Source organism: Brachypodium distachyon, chromosome 4 (genome assembly GCF_000005505.3).
Source record: "Brachypodium distachyon strain Bd21 chromosome 4, Brachypodium_distachyon_v3.0, whole genome shotgun sequence".
Classification (NCBI taxonomy): domain Eukaryota; kingdom Viridiplantae; phylum Streptophyta; class Magnoliopsida; order Poales; family Poaceae; genus Brachypodium; species Brachypodium distachyon.
Genome location: NC_016134.3, coordinates 18,729,781 through 18,744,762, shown reverse-complemented (window position 1 = coordinate 18,744,762; position 14,982 = coordinate 18,729,781). Strand labels below are relative to the sequence as shown.

The window sequence follows — 14,982 nt, the reverse complement described above, 5'->3', positions numbered from 1 at the left end:
AGAGAACAACAAGCTAAGTACTTTGTTTTGAGTCCTTGGTTCTTCCTTTAGTAACACTGGTTTGCCGAGGTAAGCTCAGTCCCCGTGTAGCCGGAGTGTAGGAAGGACGCTTGCGGGGGGAGGACGCCCCCCACAGGTGGCTCGCGGGTCCGTCCCGGAGGCGTGCGCGCTGGGGTGTTAACCTGCGGGCGGAGTGGCTAGCCGCTGCTGTTTGGCCCTAGGTCGGCACTGCGGGTCCGTCCCGGGTCCCTAGTCTGGCTAAGCACGTAGCTGGTGAGCCCCCGGATACACAAGGTTAAAGCACGGGAAGGACAGAGCCTCTCCCCGACAAGCTGGTCATAAGCGGAAAAGCAAATAAAATGGCATTGGATAAAATAAAACTTGAACAAACGAGTTCACAAATAGCATTCGGAATGACAAGAAAAGGCTAATATAAAGAAGTTCTAAGGCGCCTTGCGCCACTTGCAGAAAAGTAAAAACAAAGAACGAGCAGATAACTACGCAGGAGGTGCTCCCGGGGAATCTGTGTCGGCGTCAGGTGCCTCCTCAATGCCGGGGGCTTCTCTAGCGGCCTCCTCGTCGACAACTTCAGCTTCATCGACCTTGCCCTGCATCCGCGCCACCCTCTCGTCGACGACGCCCTACACCGCTTCCCGGTGTGTCTTGGCCTCTTCCTCGTCTGACCAGGCGTCGAAGACCGACTCGAACGAGAAGTCGGGATGGGCGGAGTGGACCCGGGTAAGAATTTGCCCACCGACCTGCTCGGCTGCGAGGCCGACCTGCCGGTCCCTGAAATCCGTGACGAAGTTCTGCAGGCCGTGCAACCGGCCGACGAAGTCTGAAAAAAGGAGGTGAAGCTACCCATGTTCGCCCCGTCAAAGGAGGTCACCGGGATGTCGAACCCCTGCAGCGCCTCCACCGCCGAGTCCGCTAGCTTCTTCCGCCTGGCTACCTCCCCCATCCTACGGGCCCGCAGCTTGGTGCATGCACCGCGAGCCTCCTAGGCCTGCAGCTTGTGCTCACGGCATTCGGACTTCAGCTTGCCGATCTTGGACGCCTTCTTGGTCTTGTCCTCGTCGACAAGCCGGAGCTCCTGCCGCGCCAGGTCAAGCTCGCCCTGAAGGGACGAGCTGGCATCCTGGGTGGCCTTGAGCTGCCCAGCCTGGTCTTGCAGCTCCTTCCTCCGGCGCGCCGAGGCTTCGGCTGCCGTCGCAGCCGCCGTCTCCAGCTCTCCGACCTCGCGGCGGATGCGTTGGATCTCTAGGGAGTAGTTGGACAGTAAGTCCACCTGGTGCTCCTCCTCGCTCTTGGCGTGCGCGACGTTCACCAGTTCGAGCTCCCGCTGGTGCTCTTGCTGAAGGTCCCACAGTTGCCGGAGGACTTCGGCCTCCGGCAGTCCTTGCACGACGGGCGCCGCCCTAGCTTGCTGCGCCTGCTGGAGCTCCCCCCGGAGCCGTTGCAGCTCAGTGCGCTGCTCCTCCGCCTCCCGTCGCGCGGCGCCCAGTTCCGCCACCACGAGAGCATGGTGCTGATGTGCGTCATTGAAGAAATCGACGAACATCCGCTGTTGCTGTTAGATGTTGTCGATCACCTGGTGCCCCTGTTGGAACACGCTGGGGTCGAAAGTGATCCGACCCCATGACCGCCCGGCGAGCTCCCCTGCTCCCAGGCTGAAGACGGCTCTGGCGGAGGAGGAGGACCCCGCCGCACCCGTCTGCGACCCCGAGGCCGCGTCAGGTTTCGATGATGCGCCTCCGGCTTGGCCGAGCCCCCGCCGCTCCTTGCCCGTCCAAAGGGGCGGGCTAGGGGCTCTTGGGCTTCTCCAGGGCACCGCTGCTTGCCTCGGCTGGCAGAGGTTGCCCCATGTCACTTGCCGCAGGTGGCGCCATCTGCGTGGCGTTACCTGCAGCAGTAGTCGCGACCTCGGCAGGCGCCAGAGCAGGTTGTTGAAGGGCTCCGGCGGAGGCAACCTCCTCCGGAGCATCCTCGTCGACCTCACCGGTGAGGTCGATTACCCGCACCTCGGCGGGCACGGGCGCAGCTGGAGCGTCCCCAGCAACTGCAGGAAGAGCACCTGCGTCAGTCCAGGAGATGGCACAGATGAGTTAAAGAAGAGTTTGAGCTTGCACGTACCTGCTGCCGGGCCGGTGCGCTGCAAGCTCGAATCGGGGACCCTTGTGTCCCCAGCGGCAGCTGCCGCCGTAGTAACAGCCGCATTAGCGGCGTCCTGGTCACCGCCGCCCGACGCCGGGCGGGTTTCTTGGTCGGGGCCGCCGGCGAAGTTCTGGCTTGCCCCCTCTTCCTCGAAGACCTGGGAAATGTAAAAGTAAGCTAACAAGATATGTAAAATTCATGAAAACCAAAATGTTTAGAGCAACGTCAAACTCACCCCCGCGGGCTGAGCTTGAGCACCCTCTCCGCCAAGATGCTACTCGCCGAGGGGGGGGGGGGCGCTTCGTACGGGGGGAAATGGCGGGGCTGCCGGGGTAGCCGGGGCAGCTGCTACAGCCGCACCGCCGCCGGCGAAGGCCACAGTTCCCACATCGGCGTGAAGCTCCTGAGGCTGCGGGCTGGCCTCCTGCCTGCTCGCCCGCTCCGCTGCAGACCGCCTCACCAGGGGGATGTCGTCTTCATCGTCGTCCTCCTCCGGCGCGACCCCACTAGCTTCCGGGGGAGGAATCGTTGGAGTCCGAGTCCTCTGGCCTGGCGGAGCCCTGGTCCTGGCCCCCCTTCCCCGAATCGACAGCCGGCTCCTTGCCCTTGCGGGGCCTGGGTTGCGGGGGGGAGGGCTGCGCCGAGGGGTCTTCCACGATCCCCCACTCATCGCAGAGTGGGAGATCCTGGGCTCCCGGGTTCGGGATCCCGGCGTGGAGCGGGTGCGCTCCGAGCGGCGGCAACCAGAAGGCTTCGTCCTCGCCGGTGATGCCCTTCACCCAGAACTGCACCTTTTCCGGCAAGAGCTCTGTTCGCTGCAGCTGGGTTCGGTCCCTCGGCCCAGTGTACATCCATGCTGGATGTGAGTGCCGCTGCAGGGGAGCCACGCGCCTCCCGATGAAGTGGCACGCCACGTCCGTGTCCTTGAGACCAGCCTCGCGGAGCGCCCTTATCTTGGCGCAGATCGAGGCCAGCTCCTCGTCCTTCTGGTCGCGGAGTGTCCAGTCGTCAGAGCCCTTTCAGGGTCCAAGGGGCTCCTCGTGGAAATCTTGGAGCTCGTCGGTGCGCACCCAGCACCAGTCGCGGCGCCACTCGCTCTCAATCTTCCTCTTCCCCAGCCGGATGAACTCCGACTTGAGCTTGTCGCGGAACCGGAACACTACTCCCGAGGACAGGGGAGCCTTCGCCTCCACCCTCGGGTAGTAGTAGTGGCGAAACAGAGCCATCGACAGCATCACCCCCACGAATGCTTCACAGAGGTGTTGGAAGACAGCCAATGTGAAGAACGACGTGCGGTGAATTTGAGCCATGATGAGCCCGTAGGTCTCCATGATGGCAGAAAGGAAAAAAGAATGCGGCAGCACGAACCCGGCTAGGATGAACCTCCCGAAAATCCGGAAGTACTGCGGGTCGCGCTCTGCGCAAACGGGGAGAACCCGCGTCGGCCCGTGCTCGTTATGCTTGGTGGCGAGCACCAAGACCAGCTTCTCCACCCCCTCGCCGTTGTACTCAGGGGAGAAGAAGGCGAACTTGGCCCGCATCTCTTCATCCTTCCGAGCTCGGTCCAACAGCTCCTTCTTGCTGGCCTTCTCGCGCTTCTCTCCCTTGCTGGTGCTCCCCTTAGGTCGGTGTTGACCCTTGGAAGACATTGGCGGGAGTGTGGGAGTGATGTGGCTGGAGTTGGGGTGCGGAGAGCTTGGGAGGCAATGGCGGAAGCAGGAAGCAGTGGGGAGTGCCCGCCGCCAGCCTCCGGTATTTATCGGGGCTGGCGGGTTGCAACGAACACCCCCACAATCGGCAATAAAGTGCCCTAAAGAATCGGGAATTCAGATCGGGGTGCGCGACGTGGCCTTAACTCTGGTGATTATGGGGGATAAGGCACGAAATCATGCGCCCGGTCGTTTCGCTCAGGAGAGTGGAGCTGTAAATGCGGCCAACAAGGCCGGCTGCCGGGATACTCCCCTCGGAACCCACGCGTCGGATAGGGCGTAGCCCGGCAACTGACCAAGGATAGCACTCACCGAGGCCTCAAGGCTGCCGGCGCACACCCGGGGGCTACTGTCGTACTAGTGGCCCACGGGGTCCCACTGATACGGGACGCGTGGGTCGCGAGTGACAAAGCTCCGTCAGGTTGGCCTCCCGAGGACGGTAGGCCCGGGAAGCCCACCCCAAGGAGACGGTCAGTGGCGAAGGCGGAGTCAAGGGCCGGAACAGGAGAAGCACCCGCTTCGGTGGGTACCCGGGAACTCTGGTCCCGAAAAGTGGAAGGAACGCTGCACCGACAACTGGCCGGGTGCGCTAGCCGGGAAGGGGCTCCCCAGCAACCCGTGCTCGGGCATGCAGGCGGGGCCCGAAGAACGGTGAAGACAGGATGAGACAGCGGACCCAGTGCATTTAATGCACCGACAGGAGTCACGTCAGCATAGCTAGTCTTGCTCAGCAAGGTTAGGGCGTCTACCCTATGATACACTTTCTCTACCGTGTACAGTGGGAGCAATCGCCTCGCCCTCCACCGAACCAAGAAGGGGGTGCTCGGCATCCCGGTGCGGGAGCTCCTTGCTCCGACACCTTGCTGAAGCGAAATAAGATCTCCCCCGAAGCTGTATAATTCAAATTTCTGTAGAATCACCCGCAAATCCAAATAGAATAAGATGAAATTGTACTGTGCATACGAAAGAAAGTAAATCTAATGGAGGTTGAGATTTATTATCCAAATACAAATCAGAATCACCAGAGACGAAATTGTATGTGCATACGAAGAAAGTAAATCGAGTGAGATTGACATTGACTATCCAAACACAAGTAAGTTGCAGGTTGGAAAGGGAACCGAGTACCCGACTGAAGCAAAATAGGATCTCCCGCTAAGCTCTACAATTTCCCATTCTGTACAACCACCAACCAACAAATTGAAATCAGAAATCGCCGGACACAAAATTATGTTATGAAGGAAGTAAACCGAGGGGGATTGAGATTGATTATCCGAACACAGATCAAGTTGTAGGTCAAAAATCAATCCGATCTAGCTTCAATATAACACCAGAACTTCATTTCAGACGCTCTGATCAAACACAAACAAGTTGCAGGTTGGAAAGGGAACCGAGTATCCGACTGAAGCAAAATAGGTTCTCCCGCTAAGCTCTATAATTCCCCATTCGTAGGTCGAAAATCGATCCGATCCAGCTTCAATATAACACCAGAACTTCATTTCAGACGCTCTGATCAAAATAATCGTCGAACCCAACGAATCAAAATAACTACGAACGAAAACCTCCACCATTCGGCTCATCTCTGCAGAACTTCGTTCATCTGTGACTCCATCCAGCTCTAAAGGAGCGAAACAAATACAAAAGCCTGTGGTTGGCCTAAAAAAACACATACAAAAGCGAGATCAGCTGCTAATAAGAATCCACCATGGCTTCGAATCCACCTCATATTAACGGATGACGAAAACTCATACGAAGAGAGCGCCCTGTCAGGAACACAGATCCAGGAGACCACACGGGCGACTGGGCGAGCCATCAAAATCTGAAATGGACCGATCTGACCGGGCACCAGAAACTGACCTGCTTCGAATTCCCCTCACCACGAGACGATGACACTGGGAGCGGAGCTTCAATTCCAAATCTACCAGGTCCAATCCTGTAACCAACATGCGGAGGCAAACACGACAACCGGAAATAGATGCCACAAAATCAGACTCTCAAAGAGATAGAGAACGCAAACCAAAAACAAGTCGATCGACGACCTTGTAAAACATGGGCGTCGTTCTTTGTGAAAAGGAGGAAGTACAACAGAAAAAAAAAACGAGGACAGAAGCAAACGAAATCTTGATTCTAACGAAAGGGAAGAGCAGACATGCCGTTGTGTGGTATACTGATGTTGCCACTGACGTTCAGAGTCAAACGAAAAAACTACGCTTAACATGACGATTAGGATATCAGTCATGTTATCGATTGATCAGTCATGTTATCGATTGGTCAAATATCCGCACCGCCGGACAAGTCGACCTTGGGGTGCCCAGTGGGGGGGTGGCGGGGGTGGGGGGGGGGGGGGGGGGGGGCGTACATCTATATATAATAATGGAGCTGATCTTGTATCAGCACAGCAAACTCAAGGATGGTTAAAGACATAGTACCAAACATGAACAAAAAAAAGGGAGCAAATATATAGTTCTCCGCTAGCATGGCAACAAAAATGTTGTTGATAATATAGTCCTCGGCAAAAATAGCAAAACATTTTTTAATTACCATCATTATAGTTTTTCTTATCATTGAGCTTTTGGGAAAAAAGCCACCCTGCAGACAATACCGCCATGAACAGCTCCCCTGCAGCTTTGGGAGAAAGCTTCGTAGCCAAAGACTCAAGCCGTCAGATAAACTCATCAGAGGATAGCATTACTCCATGTCCATTGGCTTCAAAATAAATACCAATATCATATTCTACAGCTTTCTTGTGGAAATATTTCACTCCTACTGAAGTAAAGGCAACTCCAAGACAAAGGCATCTCCATGTCCTTTGCACGTGCAAAACCTGTTGTAAGAGTATTAATGTTCCATATAGATTGAAAGTCTCCTGCAGAAGAATGATATGGAATAAATTGCATAAATAAACAATCAAAGGTATATATGTTTATATTTTATGTAGATAAATTGCTTCGGATCATTAAAAGAAAATCAATAATGGGCTATCTGCTTTGAGAATACATTCAATGCCTGCATACCAGTGGATCTGTAAAAATCGTGAGCATACAGTTTACACAATGATTATTTTAAGTGTGCCGTTGTTCAAGGAAAAGATGTAAGAGGATTAGAAAAGCACAGCTCGTTGATTACCTCAAATCGGTTCGCCCACGCTGCAGATCACTTCACCAATTACTACTTTATCGAGGGTGTATTTGGACTCCTGTCTCAAGTTTTGCTAGGATTCACTTCCTAGTTCCTATCAAATAACTTCCCGAAGGCAACCTTATAAGATGCCACACGGTTAGAGAAAATGAATACATTTGCAACCCGCTATGAAAACACAACAATTGTATTCATACATCACAATTTGTCCAGCGCAATGCCCCGTAAAATAAAATCATCTAAACCCTCTGGTCATCACATAGATATTTGTGAACCAACACTTGTAACTGCAATTTCCTTGTCGAATCGTAGCAGTAGAAGGTGACAGGTGCTATTGTTCATTGGTGGCACATTTATATTTGCAAAAAAAAAAATCGAGTAACTCGAGGCGAAACATTTTGAAAGCTCAAAAAGCTGATTCTCTACTACTACCACGGACCAAGAAAGACAGAAGCATATTCTAGAATACCAAACATGTGCCTGCTGTCTATAAACTCTAATCTGCATAACCTAATTCGTAGCTGCCAACTAATGTGTACTAGATGCTGCGGCATGCCTTCGCGCGCCACCTGAGCGTAAATGGTGAGTCATCGCTAAACCAGGAGATTAACTGGTTATAATAAACTAAGAAATTAACTGATATAGTAGACATAAGCTGCTCTTGCAGGCCTAGCTGAAAGTGCAGCATAGTTGACTGGAAGCTAAATCTTCAGGCGTTTTCGAAACATCTAATCGGCAGGAGTCCTATATATGAAATGTAAAAGAAACATGAGAGGAGTGAGATAAAAATCTCAATGAAAATTATCACGAGCATAAGTTAGTAGACAGTCCCATCTAAGTTAGTAGATCTAGTACAACTTTGTACTAAGTTAGTACAAAATCTGAGACACTTATTATGGATCGGAGTAACTATGAATACTTTTATTGGGTCAGTGGTGACACTTTCACCATGTCCACATTCTCACCTATAGATGAGAAGTGATATCACATTATGAATCAATCTATAACATGACTGTTAGGATATCAAGTGAGAAAATGGTAAAGAAGATAATACCTTGAGTTGTAGCATATCCAAGACCAATGCTATCTCGCTCCAAAAGCTTACCAACGACAATTGCCCCATATATTTCAAGACAGGAACTTCAAATCTACAGTAGTAAATAAGATGCAAACCTTTTTCTTATTTAGTAGAAATTCGGGTGTTTTTGGTTCACTGCCAAGATGTGACATGCCAAATTTTTGGTCATTGACCAAAATTTGGTAGTTGTTTGGATGGTTGCCTTTGGCAAGCCAATTTCCTTTAGTCAACTCTAGTTCGTTTTTCTGGCCAAAGTTGACCAACTGAAGGGCAACCAAAACTACAAGCAGGACCTAAAGACTAAGTATAATATAATTGTATATCAAAAGCAAGTTTGGCTAATGCTGAATCCAGGACCTAAAGACTCGTTCTTTGACAAGATTACACGTCAAAAACACAGATGGAAAGGCACTTGACTGCTTATTAAGCAATGCTTAAGTTAAGAGTAACCCTACCAATGCAATATGCATTATCAAGTTTGGCATTGTGTTATTCATAATGCTATTTATGAAAAAACAAGGTGCTAACACTGACACTGACTAAAAAAACCTATCTTACAAGTGCAAAATTATCTCACAGTGCGTGCTTTCATTTGGGCAAACACTGACTTCCATTTTAAACTGAATACTTCCGCATAGAAAGGTACTGAATACTGAAGCAGGTAAAAATTGATCCAGACCCTCCTTCGTTAGTTCCGTGCAAATCAAATTAACCTCACCCTCCAAGCACATAATAGACATTTAATCTATTATTAGACATGGTGCATGCATGCACGCATTTGACATGTACTATCAGGAAAGAGTCTCAATAGATTGAAACAATGCAGTGCTCCTAGAGTGGCAAGCTTTATGAAATTTTTTAATTAGTATATTTGAATGCATAAGATACCGCCTAGAAAATTTGAAATTATGATTACTATACTAAGAGAGTATACCAATAAACCAAAACATAACTGAAATGAAGAGAACTAGCTTTGTACGCGCAGCTAAGCGGTTAGAAAAATCAAGGTGGCTATTTGGTTACCTGGACAATGACACCATGCTGTAGACATCATCATATTGATCACATGGGAATTGTAGTTCTAGCTGCAACCGGATTCATCCACTGAATTGCAAGGCCGGCCCCATATCGAGACGTGGCGTTTTCTCTTCGAAATGAAGGGTCTCGTGCCAGCTTGCATGCGTTGGTGGCGAGTCTAAATATATGTCTATTTAGTGAGTTCTCTTTATTTATTTGTAGGGAGGCAAATTGACCACCATTCCTTTGTGTTTATGAAAAAACAAGATGACTGGTCATATAAATAAAATAAACTTAATTTAACCGCACAGCAAAATGTGATTCGAAAGAAGTTCATGCAAGGCAGGCAGTTGGCGTCATGCTATGCCTTTTTCTTTGATGAAATAATAATGCCTGCATTTCATCGCCAAAGAAGTAAAGATCATGCAAGGACCAGTAGCTTCTGTTCAGGACTACTAAGTAACTACAAAGATACAGATCATAATAATGAATAGTTTCAATTGCGAAGTAGAAAATCCACATCTAATCATGCAAAGAACTAACTATAAAGAAAAATCTACATCAGACATTTACCACCAGGTGTTGCTGCTCCTGAATGGGCAAGGCCAAAGCTTAGAAGCCTTGGAAGAAACACAGCACAGGCAACCACCTGCCTTGTGATCTCCCTGCCAAGTTCGTCACTCCTTTTCGTTATTGCCTGCAATTTTGAAACATCAATAGTCGATCCATTTCCTGGGGAAAGGCCATACGGCATGATCAAAATGTATTTGTTTTCTCTTTTGGAGATGTATTATGCAATATAGAGTTTGCGTACTCACAATCCGACATGTCACAAGTGATCGGCTGCCCAGCAAGAAATTAAACCAGAGAGATAAAACCGAATCATATGAAAACTAGGATCTATCTAGCAATAGTAATTCCTATAACTTCATAAGGAGGATGAGCACGTGCCTTGCATTTCTAAACATACACATGAATCTCTGGACCATGAAACTAAATTGAGTCATGTCCAAAGATCTAGTTTCGAATTGTGCATCTAACTGAAAGTAATGGCGTTGACTTTATGAAAGGCGACCTATTTAGGACCACCATGCATTAAATCCAAAACATGCATTCACAATATGAGCAGCGAACTATATCACCCAAACATCACAAATATTCAGTCCTAGAGTGAGCATATTAAATTACACACCTAAGACTAAGAGGCAGTGCTCTTTCAGAACCCCAACTGAAGTCTATACTATGAGGTTCGCACCTATTGAGGGGGTTGCGCCCTTATTCGGTGAGGTGTCTGTGAGCACGTGTGCTACCTGCCGTCGAGGACTGAGCGTGTTCCAGCCCGTCTCTGTCGGACATCGAATGGCCTCCGGGCACTAGACTCTGCTCCGGAACATTACCTATCTCCAAGTGCATGGTTCTCCATCCCTGCAGTTTAACAAAGCTTATTTCAGTTATGACTCCTGCAATTAAGCTCCCATGGAAGCTTCCTTATAATAGGAGAGTGCACACGCATGTAATATCCTGCAAAGGTTTAGACAATTTATACATGCATCTATTTTAGCTTTGTCGAGCTGTGCATGCAGATTGATGGCATAAACTATTCCACTAATATATCATGAGAAGAAAATATGGTGAGAAGTTAGAAGTATGGCTAGTCAAGATTAAGCTCATGCATAATGATTTTTTTAAATAATACTCCCTCTGTTCCATAATTCTTGTCGAAATATTACATGTATCTAGACACTTTTTAGAAATAGATACATCTATTTTTTCGCAAATTTGAGACAAGGATTATGGAACGGAGGTAGTACATTTTTCATCAATATTAAAAATAATATGCAGTTTGAGAAATTTTAAAAAATAACACAGCCTCGGCTTGGGCCAAACCGACAGGCACTAGTCGGCCTGGCCCAAGCCGACAGGCCTCTCTCGGCCTAGGGCAGACCGATTAGTACTTATCAGCTTCGCCCAAGTCGGCCTGGCCCAAGCTGATTAGTACTTATTCAGATCAAATTAGATCACTTGCTTTAGGAGAGAAAAATATGTAGGTACATTTTCTTTTGCATTAATTCTGACACAAATTTCTTATTTGTGGAAGAGTAATAGTACCAACAAGCCAATGTTGAACAAAAGTATATGTCCAAAAATAATCCACGATATCTAGAAGCATCTCAAAGCCTATGCAAGAGAAAATAAGAGGGGAATGTCAGAATAAAGAACAAAGTCCTTAATTCTTAAGTTATATATGTGAGAAACACAAATATTTGACCGTGTACTACATGCTAAAGAAGGAAACACTTGCACATCTCTGTATGAAAAGAGAAGTACAGATACCCGTAAAAGAACCTAGGGTTGGTTCTCATTGTTTCTGTAATTCAAATATGGCATTCATTATAGGCCAGTGACTGAACAAAGAGTAAGACATTCAATCGTTTTTCATCCATATTAATATAATTTCTCACTGGTTCGTCGATTACATTTATTCATACATAAACTTTGAACTACTACACACTTAACAGATTTTTTTCTGGAACACATACAAGAGGTGTTGGAATACTTGAACACAAATCAATCCAGGCATTGAGCTCTGTAATGCTGGCCCGTTTGATCATACATCATAATTTACTTGATCTAGTGTTTCCACCAAGTGAATTAAGTATGTCTTCAATCCCCGCAACTACATGACATCTCCTTACATCCACAACTAATCATGTTGGCACGAGAAATGATCCCTAATATGGTTAACCTAGAGGCAAATCTACACATTCACCCGGATTAAAACAGAAGATACTAACACAGTATGCAATTGTGCAGACCAAAAGAAATAAACATCGAGGGGTACGATCTTCTCCTCTGAAACATCTATAGAACAAAACAAAAAGTTCCTTCTGTTATCTCTCTCTCTCCCCTCCTGTTCCTCTACATTGAAATGTTTTGAAGCTTCTGTACATAAGAAATGGATTTTCTGAAAAGGTTTTTAGCTGTAATAATTATTCAGAATCATTGAAACACAAAGAGGGGAAAGGAAGGATCTGACAGATCATGCATGTCCATCAATATGTGCTGCAAATGGAACGATCATGACACACAGGGTACTGCTCAAGAGTTGAAAAAAAAAAGCACACTTGGCTTTGTTGATTAACTGCAGATACCTGGGCAGAAGCCAGTTCGAAATCCAACTTAATATCTCCTTATGACGGCCATGGCTTCTAATCTGTCTGAACCTTGCGAGCTGAAAACTGCAACGGCTGCAAGTTCATGCCTACCCCTTTTTAAAAGCCAGGCAGCATGTTTTTCTTGAACTGTTGCCTCACCATGGAAACAAGAAGCCCAATATTGTGTTGCCGCTTCACAAAATACAGCAAGTCTAAGAGATATGTGGGTTAAAACAATTATTAGTTGTACTTGCCAAGCATTTTTATATCACACACCGGGGAACTAATTCTCTTTTATCTCAAAATTTTGTAAAGAAAATCACAATTTGATTTTCATAATTCGGATGCATCACATATTACAAAGATTAGTTTGAAGTAATGATACCAGAGAAACATTGATTCATTGGAACAGTTTCCATCAAAAGAAAATAAAGCAAAGTAACTCCAAAAAATATCTGCATGAGACATGATCTGATAATGGGGAAAATTGGTGCTTGGATCTCCTGGAACACTCTTAGAGGATTAAAAAAGAACTCAGCATGTACACGAAAATAAGATAGCTCAAAAAGATATGCATACCTAACTCCCGATAAACTTTGTCCTCCTTAAGCATTCATGGCATAACTACAACATGACAGAACCAATGATAAGCTGCAGGTAAAAGTTTTCAGCCGGTGCCATGGCCATCTCTTGCAGCTGCAGGGTGCAGCTTCTCGCCTGCTCGGTGGCTTCGTTTGGATCTGGACGCCACCAACGGGCCAACTGCCAGCGCTGGCTCGATTGGCACCTCCATAAGGAATGAGGAAGGGGAAGAGGCAAAAGTGGAGGAGAGATACGAAGCGACAAGAATTGAGGTCACAGTAAAGATCGACGTGGGCAAACCACCACCAAGCCCTCGTAAGATCGACGTGGGCAAACCATCACCAAGTCGCCCGCGCCCAACCCCCTGACGTGGCCACTCCCGTTGTCCGCCCCACATGCTCCCCTTTAATGTTTTAGATTGCTCATTATTATGTCCGCCGAATTTTTCTAGTAAGATCTGTTTATAAGTTATGTTAGCACTTTTGTCAAGTCAAAACTGCGAAAATTTAACCACACAAGTAGCATCCCGCATTGCAGCCCAACGCTGCCCGCTCTCTGAATATGCATGCCTGAGGAAAATACACACCCAGAAGGGTTACATACCACACTGAGAAGCTATGGCAAGGCGGCTGGGTGAGCATGACGACCACATGGCGATGAGTAGCACGGCCATGATTATCTTGCTTAGGTACCTCGACTTGCGCTTCGGGTCGGAGAAGTTCAACTCTGAGGAACAGCACCAACTGAGTTCAGCGAGATATAGATATCGAAATCTCTACCAAATCATATGGCTATGAGAAGGAAATAAGAGCACACACCGTCACATCACATATAAACTACCAATCCAAAAAATGCCCCAATTGCACACATGGACATCGGACGGGCAAGGAAGTGAGCATTTCTCGTGGTAGATTCATCAGCAAACTAATACCATGCTTAATCATCTTGTGATTACTATAGACGAACATCGTGGCGGAAGGGGACGGGTTAGTTATCTTTAGGGTTTTGGGACGGCGAGAAGAGCACATCGGCCGTGGAGGAGGAGGCCGCGGGGGCAGGAAAGGGGGGCGGCGGGGCAGGATCCAGTGGCGGCGAAGGGAGCGCGCTCGTATCAGCTCGTCCCCACCATGGTCATCCACGGCTCTCCATCTCATCTCACGCGAGGCCGAAAGGGGAAACGGCGGCGGGAGCGAGGTAGGGTGCATGCGTGGGGAGGAGAAGAGGAGGGTGACCTGCAGCGGGGACAAGAACAACGTGCCCCGTCGACGTAGCCTAAGAGCAGCCGCAACTTGCGGCAGAAGGATGTCGCCCCACAGTGCTCGTCGGCGTGGACAAACCAAACCACTGTTCTGGAACCACACAAGCATTTCGACAAATATAGATCAGTGTAATATAACATGTGACAGGAAAGGACAATTTCAGAGAAGAACTGAAAGACCTGTGAGAAGCACAATATAAGAATTAATATTGGGTCACAGTTGCATATATATGTAGTTAAGTATGAAATCATACATAACTAAAGAAATTGTATGTATAAGTAGTATGAATGCAGAGTATAAACGTTAATGAAGCGACCGCCCTCATGTACGGGTTCGATCTCTGTGCTTTAGTGCTAGTCTCTGGATCGACTCACTAGCGCACACAGATTCAAGATGTAATATCACAGAACAAAGGTCTCAATATTACAACGTATCATCCAGAAATTTAAAAGTACTTACAACTCGCATAACCCCATGAATTAGCTGGAAATAAAACATCTATTTAGCAACGGAAAGCGAAAGATATAAGGGCTACATCAACACCACGGTGAGAGCGTGTTGGAATATAGGCCCGTAACCCAATGCAAGCAGAACGTAGATCTTACTCGTCGTCGGAGCTTCCTGCATCATTACACGATGCAGCCACTAGGATCAATACATTGAATGTATTGGCAAGATTCACCAGGAGTTATATCAGAACCTACCAAATATATGCATAATGTGGCAAAGTGGGGTTCAAGGCTATTTGCATAAAAGCTTAGTTGTTTAATCCTATCTTTTAATCAAATAGAGTTTTATCACTAATAGACATGGGATAGACACACCCATGCTCCTATTAAAGTAAGGACATTGAGTAGACACATCAATGCTCCTAAATCCAAGTTCAAACCATT

General features: G+C 47.8%; 2 long non-coding RNA genes across 7 annotated transcripts; both read right to left on the bottom strand.

Annotated features, from left to right (window-relative positions):
* Positions 1-4,911: 4,911 nt before the first annotated feature.
* LOC112272292 lies at positions 4,912-6,183 on the bottom strand. Its single transcript, XR_002965900.1, has 2 exons — positions 5,718-6,183; positions 4,912-5,516 (listed from the first exon to the last, which is right to left on the bottom strand). It is a non-coding gene; the product is annotated as an uncharacterized LOC112272292 (long non-coding RNA).
* Positions 6,184-6,295: 112 nt separating this feature from the next.
* LOC100833315 lies at positions 6,296-14,078 on the bottom strand. Of its 6 annotated transcripts, XR_001407833.2 has the most exons (8): positions 13,649-14,078; positions 13,434-13,556; positions 12,828-13,287; positions 12,246-12,440; positions 11,203-11,271; positions 10,349-10,518; positions 6,987-9,790; positions 6,296-6,726 (listed from the first exon to the last, which is right to left on the bottom strand). It is a non-coding gene; the product is annotated as an uncharacterized LOC100833315 (long non-coding RNA). The 6 variants fall into 6 exon arrangements; XR_002965896.1 differs by lacking the exon at positions 11,203-11,271 and having other exon boundaries at positions 12,246-12,460; XR_732282.3 differs by lacking the exon at positions 11,203-11,271.
* Positions 14,079-14,982: the final 904 nt, after the last annotated feature.